The sequence below is a fragment of the Canis lupus genome, chromosome 8, assembly GCF_011100685.1.
Source record: "Canis lupus familiaris isolate Mischka breed German Shepherd chromosome 8, alternate assembly UU_Cfam_GSD_1.0, whole genome shotgun sequence".
In the NCBI taxonomy this organism is placed as follows: domain Eukaryota; kingdom Metazoa; phylum Chordata; class Mammalia; order Carnivora; family Canidae; genus Canis; species Canis lupus.
Window position 1 is genome coordinate 68301252 of NC_049229.1, and position 11252 is coordinate 68312503.

General features: G+C 45.3%; 1 protein-coding gene across 4 annotated transcripts in view; it reads right to left on the bottom strand.

Moving 5' to 3' along the window:
• Window positions 1-11076, bottom strand: part of SETD3 (SET domain containing 3, actin histidine methyltransferase) — a 79603-nt gene extending 68527 nt beyond the window's left edge. For 2 of the 4 annotated variants that reach the window (XM_038545695.1, XM_038545692.1), the window contains exon 1: window positions 10865-11076. The gene's annotated coding sequence lies outside the window, so the exon portion shown is untranslated. Of the gene's footprint in view, window positions 1-9280; window positions 9432-9905; window positions 10092-10864 lie in introns of those variants that run through there. The other 2 variants (XM_038545694.1, XM_038545693.1) reach the window with 2 other exon arrangements.
• Between the last annotated feature and the right edge of the window lie 176 nt (window positions 11077-11252).

The window sequence follows — 11252 nt, forward strand, 5'->3', positions numbered from 1 at the left end:
CCCCTAACCTGCACTACTTGAGTCACTTGCTCAGTAAGCTGCGTTCTCTGAAAGCCCTGCCTGGGCATCACCTCTTCCTCATCCTCCTAGCTCTAATATTCCCTCCTCTGTATCACTTCTTCTACCACTGGATCTCACTGCAATGAAGACTTGCTCACACACGAGCTTTCCTCCTGGATAACAGGCTCCTCAAGGCACCCTGTCCTATTTCTATTTGTGTCCCCAGCTTCCAGCTCAGAACTGAGCACACAGCAGGCTCTCTGCATACGGTGCTCATGAGCTCCCAGAGAAAAACATTCCCTCCTTTGGGCAGCTCTTCGGTGAAAGTCTGTATTACTCCTACTAAAGTTTCGATCTCCTTGGAATATTAAGAAAATGTCTAATTCCTGCTGCAGGTGAGAGACCTTAAAGATCTGGTCACAGTGATTTGAAAACACAAAAGATTCCTGTGGCAGTAATACTCTACCACTGAATACTTAAAACTCCATTGTTTTCAAGATTTCTTTTTCCTTAAGCCAGAAAACTGTTGGCTTTTAGATACAAGTAATAGGTACAAAAATACAACACAGGCCAAATTTCCAAACACATCCATCAATTAGCACTGAGGAGAGCAGGTACATGGAGCATAACCTTCCAAGGCCAGGGGAGTTGTGTTTATAGAAATGGTCACTGAAGCCACACCCAGTTAAGACCTTCACCTCCAGCTCCTTCCATCCTTCTGGCTTCATTTCCCCACCTCCAATCTCCTTCCACATCACGTGTGGACAGTTAGCCTTTACACGTGGAGGTATAAAGTGCACCACTTGGTGAGTGCTCGACCACTACCTCCACTGAGGTACCCACATATGCAGCACTCACGGGGCCTCCTGGGCGCCTTCCCAGTCACTGCTGTCCCCAGCAAGGGGCCATCACTTTGACTCCAGTACCATCACTTAGTTTGGCCTGTTCCTGAAACTTCACATCACGAATATGTAAGCTTCTTTTGCCCAACATAAGGTCTTTACGCAGCTCACAGGGTGAGTTGAGACTCCCCAGCACAGCCCTCGAGGTCCTTCATGTCTCCCCACGTTCTACCCATCTGTCTTCACTCTATCCATCACCCCTTTACACGGCAGATTCCAGGGATCTGCTGGTTCTCCCCCATTTTCTGAAAGAAGCTATATCTTCCACTACCCCCTTTTTGCCTTTTCTTGATAAAATGTTTCACGAACTTTTAGCCAAAACATCCCTAATGTCCTTGAGGAAATTTTGGGTTCCTCTATTCATTTCATGAAAGTAAAAACAAGCCAAGTTCAAGGTGATTAACAGATGCTAAAGTCTTGGCTTAGCTTGGGATTCAGTCTTTTGCAACTGTCTTTGGACTATTTCCCTCCCACAAGGATATAGACCCTACTGGAGAGACAGCAGCTTGCTTGGAAGAGGCAGTAAGCATCTTACATATAGACGTTAACTTACATCATCTTAATTAAGGTGAAGGGGTTATCTGTCCTTGTCCCCCGTGAATGAACCTCCCTAAGGTACAGGATTATCAGCCCAGGCCATATCTTGCTCTGTCTTCCCAGAAACCAGGCTTGCACTGACCCCCTTCTGGGAAGCTCCCCAGCTGCCCTGGACTGGCTTTGCTGGAGGGTCCCTGCCGCACTCAGGCCCCTGTGCACAGAATGAGTTAGTCATGGGCTTGTTGCCAAGCCTTTAGTTTAGGTGACCTCAGGATTCTGAAGGGTGGGGTTCTCTGTACCCAGTTCTACAGCCCAGCAACTAATCTTCTGAACTTAAACAGCCATCAATGTCTGTAACATGCATTTACCTCTACATGAGATATGGTTTGGCACCAAACCTTCTAGTTTCCGTAGGACACCCCTAACTCCAGCATACCTGGAAGTAGATACATTTACTTCTTTTCACCCCACAGGCCATCAGCCTCGGTCGCCATCTGCTAGCTCTCCATACCCGACTGCCCCTCAGCCCCTGGCCTGGCTGTCTTTCCCTGACCCTCACTCTTTCCTCCATCACTGAGGTCTATATGCCTTTACCCCAGGGTGAACACATGTGTCTACGCCTTGGCCAAGACCCCCCCTCACTCATGGTCACCTTCCCTGCACTGTTGGCGCTCAACTCTGGAGTCTCTAGGGGCTCACCCACTGCAGTTTATGTTACTGATGTGCTTATTTTGCCCACTGTCTCATGGCCCAAAGCTTCCATCTCTAAACTACCTACAAGGTCTAACATAATTTCATGGACATAGATGAGGGTCAAACACTTGCTGAATGAAAGAAAATCTCTGGATATCATATTTGGATACGTTAGTGTTACTCATGGGGAAGCTTTATTTCCCAAAACAACAATAAGATTTTGTGTCAAAGAACCATTTTCATGTGTTCTCCCACTAGCAAATAAAACAGTAGTCAAAATGCAACATTTACTAAATATTGATCTACCTCTGTTAAAGAATGAAGATGACTCTTAAAAATGTAATTTTTTTAATTCATGAGAGAAAGAGAGAGAGAGAGGCAGAGACACGGGCAGAGGGAGAAGCAGGCTCCATGCAGGGAGCCCAACGCGGGACTCGATCCCAGGACTCCGGCCGGGATCATGCCCTGAGCCAAAGGCAGACACTCAAACGCTGAGCCACCCAGGCATCCCAAAAATGTAAATTTTTATGTATACGTGAAATAGAATTCGCACTTAAAATTAAAAGACAGTTTTTCTTTGGGGAGTCTATAGTTTATCATTATCATTTTCATAATAGAAAATCTCTGATAAACACAAATCCAATTTTTGTCTTTGGTCTCTTAGAAAGCCACAAGTAGGAACGAGTCCACTTCCAATAGGAAAAAAATAATAATAATAAGAGTTACGGCCCAAACACAGCTTGAAGCTCTGTGGGCCATTGTACCAGGGGCACAGGCATCTGCATGGTGCTCTGCACTGGCCAGATACATCCCCCCCACGGCGGCAGAGGCCAGCGCCGATGACAGCCATGTTGGGGGGCTTAAACATGGCTGTGACTTGGCCAAGAGCCCACAGCTGCCAAACCATGGACCCACAGCTTCCAACCTAAAATCCTGTATAATCTCCAGCACACGTGCAGGCTCTACTTACAGATGCATGTACTCGATTAAATAAGATCTCCTGCGTCTGTGTGTCTAGGACTATGCCAGCTGCTGGAGAACACAAAATGAAGGAAGGCCAGGACTGCAGGCCTCAAGGATGAGGACATGGGGAACCAGGACTCAAACATGGGTAATTCCTCAAAGACCTAAGAGAAGTAGCTAAACAGAGAGGGGCAAGGAACAAGGTAAAACTAAAGAAGGATGACTAAACTTTAAGAGGCAATTTGATAAGGTATAGAATCCAACCTTAGTGGTTTCCTAACAAATTCAACCCCCTTCTGCCTTTTTTACTGGACAAAGATTTCCTCCATATTATGGATTGGAAACAACTACCAACCCTTTTCATTTACAACTCAAGAATGTGTTACACACAATGAATAATTTTCATTGTAATTTCAGCTGATCAGGGGCTAGATTCCAAATTTCAACAAATGAACAAACCAGTAGCCTGAGCATCCTTTATGCCCCCACTGGAAAAAGCTACCCATTAGAAATTCATCAAGTTCCTACAGAGACCAAATATTTATTTTCAATATTTGTTTCAAATATATTAGAAAAATATGAAGACGTCTAAATTAAGTACGTGTACACACACATACACACACGCACACACACATTCAAGTTAAATTCCAAATGTCACCCAGAAGCTTACAATGCTAACTGAAAGTTTTTTTCCTAAAGTTTAGACTGATATCAGGTATTATTTACAAATTCTTATGGAATTACCTGGAGACAAACCCAAGTATACAGTAAAAAAAAAAAAAAAAGAAAAAAAAAAGAAAAAAGAAAGAAAATATAACAAAAGGAAATAAGCAGAAAAGCAACATAGGACTTATAGACAAATGGACTCTATAAACAATTATAATTCAAAAGTTGGGCATCTATGAAAAGAAAGAGGAAGCCAGGAGTTTCACATATATCTATGTTTCTTCACCATTAAGATCTTTTGAAAATCCACATTCTAGAATCCTCAAAATGTGGCTCTTGAAGACATACTATAAACTATTGAGCAAGCCCACCAACAATCTCTCCACTTAGTAGATACTGTAAAATAAATAAAACTATAAAATATTCAATTATTTAAATTGCTGACTAATACGAACTGGCACCTGTAATCAACACACTACTGACCACACAAGTGATTTTTCAATATAGAATCTGTACAGTGGAATGAAAAGTCAGGTGAAATAAACTAAAGCACATTTAGACAACTTGGCTAATGGGTTGGGGGGCAGTGAGGGAGTGAGTTACTTTCCCTATCATTACAAAGTCTAGCTCGCCTATACTGAACACAGGGAGACAGGATTCAGCTGGATGGGTTGTTGTTGTTTTTGTTTTTGTTTTTTTTTTAATTCTAAATGAGAAGTATATAAATTTGTATTTTTCTTGAGTTGCTTCCAACTAAATACAAATAGAATAAACATTTTTGATTACACTTATTTGGCAATTTATCCTGAAAATTTTAGCTCTAACCCAGCATCTGTTTTTCAATGTATCCTGAATCTACCCAACTTTACAGCTGGATTGACTAAAGCAGAGAATTGTCCTATGGCTTCCTCCTCCTACCTCAGGCACCCAGCTGTAAATGCACTTGAAGAGAGCATGAGAGCCTGCCCAATCTTGTGCAAGAAGAAAAGAGTCTCACTAAAATATCTGGCTGACCATTAGGATCAGATCACTACATTCTGAATTAAATATACCTATTATAGGATGATGCTTAGGAAAATGAAAGCACTCTCGAACTCCAAAAGTATTTGTGCAGTTTTTTCTGTCCTACAGAAACTGATAAGGCATCCACAGACCTGCATTGCATGCTACCATGTTAACTGGAACTAGCACGTATGAAAAACATGCATGCTTTCTGCACAGTTAGCAGGGCCTAGTAATGGGTTTGAGCCGTACTAACTTTACCAGTCTAAGTAGATAACTAGCAACCATCATTCCAATTCCTATCAAAGGAGATGCTGATATGCCACAACTCAAAAGTACCAAGAAGTCATGGCAAGGAGGCAGGCAAGAAGGTGGAATTAATTTCAAGTCAGTAGCTACTTACGTATGGGGATGAATGTAAGTCCCATAAGTTGCATTTAAGTAAAATTTCAATCACTATACAGAACAATTTGGGCTGTCATATAAATAGATCGACAAATAGGGAGAGATACACAAATTTGAGATTTAAAAAAAAACAGATGTTTTTTGCTTTGTAAGTGTTTTTTGCTAATTTTCCACTAATTTATATGGTAATCTTAGAAATGCTTAAGCCATTTCTGATTGACTTTTCAACACACAATAGTTTCAGTTTTAAACGGCTGTTGAATTAAATTGTAAATATGCTAAAATGAGGCTCCTATTTAAAGGAAGTTGAAAAAACCTCACATAAAGCAAAGAATCATTTGGTATCATGAATAATCATTTCCTATTATATCTTTCTAAAATAAAAAAGAAAAACGTTAAGTGAAGAAACAGCTGTATCTGTCAAGAAATTACCTTCAAACCACCCACATACCTCCCATAAGGATTTGAGATTCTAGAACTATGGAATATCAGGTTTAGAAGAGACTTTTGGGGTTATCTGTGTTAACCCTCAATCCCACAATCCCACACATTTAGGAAAATGACATCTAAGGTCATGAAGCAATGACAGTTGTCAAAGTGCCTCACCTTGCTATCCACTGCCAAAACTCAGGAGGGCAAGCCCTGGGAGGAGAGGCAGTTGGAACACTTCAGGGTCAAGAAGAAATGCATCCCCCGAGGCTTGCTGCTGCTGAGCGGCAGAGGTGGGAACAGAGGTTCTGGGAGTGCTCCTCTACTTCCTCACACTTGGTGCTGCAAACTGCCAGCTGCTGCTTGCGCCTTTCTATATGTGAACCACTTCAGCCCCACCCTGTTTGAAAGTTCATCATCCTCTCTGACCTGTCCCAATTCTACCTTTCAAAAGAAATTATCCTTCAAATTTTTGAAGACAGCTTTCTTACTCCCCCCCCCCCCCGCCCCCAACAAAGTCCTCTCTTCTCCAGGCTTAGCACTTCTCAAAAGTGGACAAAAACCACTTTGGTGAACAGTTTTTTCCTAAGGCAACAAAACCCTTCGGATGAGCTCTGAGAGGGGCACAGCTCCATGGGAATTGTCTTTCCAGAACTCAAAATCAAGGGGATCGTACTACTCTGCCAGAGACTGCCCTAGCTTTCCTATGAGGCAGGTAAACAAAAGAGCACATTCATTCAAGTGCACATCTCGAGTATCTGGTCTGAAATGCACAGATGAGTGACACATGTGCAGTCCCCTAGCCTTTCGGGTAAGATAGTAATCAATTAAAACCTTTGTTACATAAACTGATCTTTTGCAAGACAGACATGCTATATCAAACAAGTGTCTGAACCTAAATTCAATTTTTCATGCTGTCACGTTGTTTCCAGGCTACTGAAACCATCATCCCTGCCACACAAGTGTCCTACAGCAGGTCCGCAACATGCTCATCTTCATCATAACTGCCCCATTCCGGCACTTAACTATATGAGTAATAGATATCTTACACAATATAGATACTATACATTTTACACAATAGGTATAAATACTATACCCACTTTGCAGATGAGAAAACTGGAGTTTAGAGAGATTAATAAATTCTATGCAAGATGGAGACTTAGTTGGTGGCAGAGCCTCACCAACACACCTTGATGGCAAACTATACTGATACTCAATAGTGTTTCGTGGATTCAGCTCAAGACCAACCCACCTGCAAAGGCTTGAAAGGCTGGTTATCACCTCTGAAGTTCAAAGTAACAGTATTCCTTTACAGTAGTAAAATATGCTATGTAAAGGTTTTATCTCTTTGGTTTATCTCTTCTATATTTAAAAATATAGAGCCATTTTGCTGGCCTTGTCCAAATAAACAGAAGTGGCCTCAGCTTAAATGAGAAACATGTGCAAAATTTACAGATAAACTTCTGCCCAATTCCATGTAGCCCACATTGAGATTTGCAATGCTACACTCTTGTTATGGATCAAGAAATTGCAACAACCACTTAGGTGACTACCACATGTAACAATCCTAAGTTATTACAATCAACAAATGGAAAACTTTGTTAATCATTAGTAAATATGGCAGAAGCAACTTTAAGGATTATTTTTAACACTAATCCTTACTTTCTTTTAACGACGCTCACTGGAAAAGCTCTGATATTGAAGAGCCATGCCTATTTTCTGAGACTGAAATCTTTAAACCAGTCCTATAACTTTTTAGACCTTGCTATGTTCTAATGAATTATAGCCTTAAAAAAAAAAAAAGTGAAATTTAGGATTGCAGATAGGTAATAAGCCTAAAACCTGCATATTTATTGAGTTCTACCCAGACACCTGATTGTCTACATTCTCTGGACAATTCTTTAGTCCATCTGAAAAAGAGTGAACGCAGTTCTTTCTGCTCTGTCCCTTTTCCTTGCCCGCCCGTCACATCCTCATCACTGAAGCTAAGCAAATAACAGGTTAGGATCTTATTCGGGGCTTGGTAATCAGTACCACTCAGATCCCTTCCAAAATCTTAACTTCAGAGCTGGACTTGTCTTCCACTGTCAGCCAAGAGTGTTGGGGCTTACCCTAATTAACTTCTACTTAGAAAGTACTAGAGTAAGAAATAATTTCAAAGTCTTAACTTTGGTATTTGAATTTTAGAATCAGTTGGAATCATTTTTCTTCCAAATTTATTTCAGTCACAAACTGTCAATACTTGGGTTTGTACCTCTTGTTTTAGAGCTGTTTATTTCTAAAACCTAGAGGAAATCCCCAAATGGAAATGGAGTCGACACAGCTAATCTCTGGCTTGAGTTACTGGATAAATTTAACAACAAAAGTAGTACTTCTAATCTTGCCAATTCTGCTAACTAAGCTTTCCTAACATAAAATTATTAAGTGACTTTAAAAAAAAAAAAAAAGCTCAACTCCTTTGTAATAGGAAAATTACATAAATATTTTGTTAAAAAATTCATTTTAACTTTAATAAGCATTATGCAAATTAATTCTATTTCCAGATCAAAATATTTAACATCTCCAACTTTAGGAATAGGAAAATAAAACAATGTCAGGAAATCCAATGTACAGAAGTCAATTTTGCCAAGTGACTGCAACAAAACTGAAACCTAGAAAAATGTAAAAAGCAGGGAACCCTTAGTCTATTACTCTTAACTGGTTAAATGGAAGTCACAATGAACTGATGTCCAAGACCAACACGTCTATGACTGGAGCAAGAGAAAAAAGATGCAGAGCAAATCAAAATAGTCTTCAACGATAAATGGGGCTAAACATAACATTAGCTAATTGAGAGAACTGGCCACAAGCAACTTCCAAAGTGACATAAGAATAAAGATACATTCACTGTCTTGTTAAAAATGTTTAATGCATGGTAATAAATGATTCCTGCTCCTCCAATTGGGGAACAAAATCATGGCTCCATTCCCAGGACTTAGGTACAAGGAGAGGAAACACACTTGAAACTCTTCGTCCCCACCCCCAACAGAAGCACCATCACATAGTAGCCAGGGACAAGCAAACCAGCTACTAAAGAAAAAAAATCCCCCAGTGGAAGATAGTCATCAAACTACATACACAGAAAAGATACACTATGATTACTTACATTTCTAAAGGCTACTTCAGATTAAAGATAAGAAAAAAAAAAAGAGACCCTGTAATTCAAACATTTTTAAGACACTGGAAAGCCCCAAAGTAAACCAACGTCTAGTAAAAAAGAATCCCCCGCCCCCACCCCCTGCCAACAGATAGGATTTTTTACTCCTTTTTCTGCTAAAATTCCACATGGTACAAACTGTGTACCTGGTTTTACTGAATTCAGTAACTGTCTACTAAATATTTCCACTATCAGCAGGCCTCTGCTGCGTTAACGCTGACACTTTCCCGTAGCTGTCAACTGCCATGCTGTTCTAGATATGAAAGCATCAACTTTTAAGGAAGCTGTTGTGAGTGCTCATACACAGTTTTCCAGCGGTAGAACTTCAGAATGGGAAGATGTTTGAGTACCACCTTTAACATCTTCTTCACTTTCCTGTGTCTTCCAAGGCAAAGATTCAACTACTTGAAACGTAGTCTTATGTAGGGCCTAAGTGTTCACCACATGAAAAAGAAGTTCAGTGTTACTTTCGCGATGACAATCTTACCTGCACTCTTACTGATAGAACTAAACAGACACTTTCATTTCCATAGCATGAATGTTCCAATCTTCAAATCCAACATCATTCCCGTGTGCCAGGAACAAAAGCACCAAGAGACGTCAGCAAACGGAAGGGATGGGAAGCAGAAGCAGCGACCATTTTACCCCCCTCGGGCTAGAGCTGCATTTCAGACAGTAACCTAACAATCCTGAACACGCTGAGAGAAAGGAGGGCAGACAGAAAGTGGGGGGGGGGGGGGGGGGGAGCAGGAGGCTTAAAAACTGAGGTTGTTTGGAATTCCAGTAAAAGAGGTCGTTCTGTAGCTGTTCGAGGACTTGGCTTTGCAAACTACTTTCTCCGGCCAGAGAAAAACTCCTCCTTAAACTGTTGGAACTTGACCAGAATATCAATCACAGTAGTCCCTGGGACTAATTTGGTAAGGCGGGCCTGCATGCACGGGAGCCCAGATAGACTCCTGATCTCTACCACGGCTCAAGCAAGGAAGCCCTAACAAACTTTAACGGTGGAAAAGCTGCTCCTGCTTTTGCTGTATTCTCGAATTAGATGCATTGCCTTAAAACGGTTAAGAAAAAAAAAAAAAAAAAAACAACCAACTCTCCAAGATTATTACCTCGTTTTTGTTTTTGTTTTTGTTTTGTTTCAATTTTGAAATACCAGTGGGGCCATGGGGCGGGAGGGGAAGGGACGAGAGGGGTTGTCACTCGTGCACGACAGAAGGCGCATCCCGGTGTCCACCTCTAAGGGTTGTGACAAGCGCCGCCCGGCGGGGGGAATCGGTCCCCGAGCCGGGCAGCGGGTTCGCGGCTCGACGGTTACGTCTCCAGAGCCGGAGCGACCTGTCAACGCGTAACAAGCACGTTTGCCTTCGGGACACGCCGCCGTCGTTTGGCAAAGCGGACGGAGGCCCCGCGAGGGCTCGCGCACGTGTGTGGGCACGTGGGGCGCGCGCGGCCCTGCGGCTCCAGCCCCCCCCCCCCGCCCCGGGGGCACGCGGGGGCACAAGGCAGCGCCGGGGCCGCGAGGCCCGGAGGACAAACTCCAAAGCGCCGAATTCTTCTCCCTAGTAGGGCGCCGGGCGTGTGGACCACGGCCAGGGCGCGTGGGAAGGGAGATGACCTATTTTCAACGCCTGTTTTTATAACTGGGGAGTGAAGGAGAGGCGCAGGGACGGGTCCCCGGGCGCCCCGGCGCGCGGCCGAGGGGTGGGGGGCGGAACGGAGAAGCCACACCGCCTGCACCCCGGGCGGCGGGCGGCGGGCAGGGAGGGGCGGACGGACGGACGGACGGACGGAAGGAAGGACCGGGGCGCGCGCGCAGCCCCGCCGCCCCGGGCCCCACCCGGCGGGCGCCCAGCTGCACCTGCCGCCGCCGCCCGGCCGGGCGCCCCCCCCCCCGCGCCCCCGGAGCGCGGGGCCGACGCCGAGCGGGCCCCGGACCCAGCCCTCCCGCCCGCGGTGGTCGCCCCGGGCCCGGCCGGCGGGGCGCGCGCAGGACCTCGGCCGAGGGGCGCCGGCCCGGGCGGGGGAGGCGGCGGCCTCGCCGCGGGAGTCGGGCCGCCCCGGCACTCACCTGCCCGCTGGCCCCCTCCGCGCGGCGGCGGCGGCGGCGGAGGCGGAGGCGGCGGCGCCACACTCGGGCCCGGACCCACCGTCCGCCTCAACCAAGCCCCGGGCGGCGGCGGCGGCGGCGGCGGCGGCGGCGGCAGCGGCCGGACGGCAGGGGCGGGACGGCGGCCTGAGACGGCCCCGCCGCCGCGGCCCAACCCGGCTCCGCCCGCCCCCGGGCCCCGCCCCCGGGCCGCCGCCGCCGCCGCCCATTGGCCCGCGGCGCCGACGCAGGGGGGGCGCCCGTCAGCCAATCAGAAGAAAATGGCGCTCCCCGACGAGGGAAGCGTCGCCTCTCTCTGCCCGGGCCCCGCCCCGCGGGTCAGCAGCGGTCGCGCCGGCCGGAGGAGGAG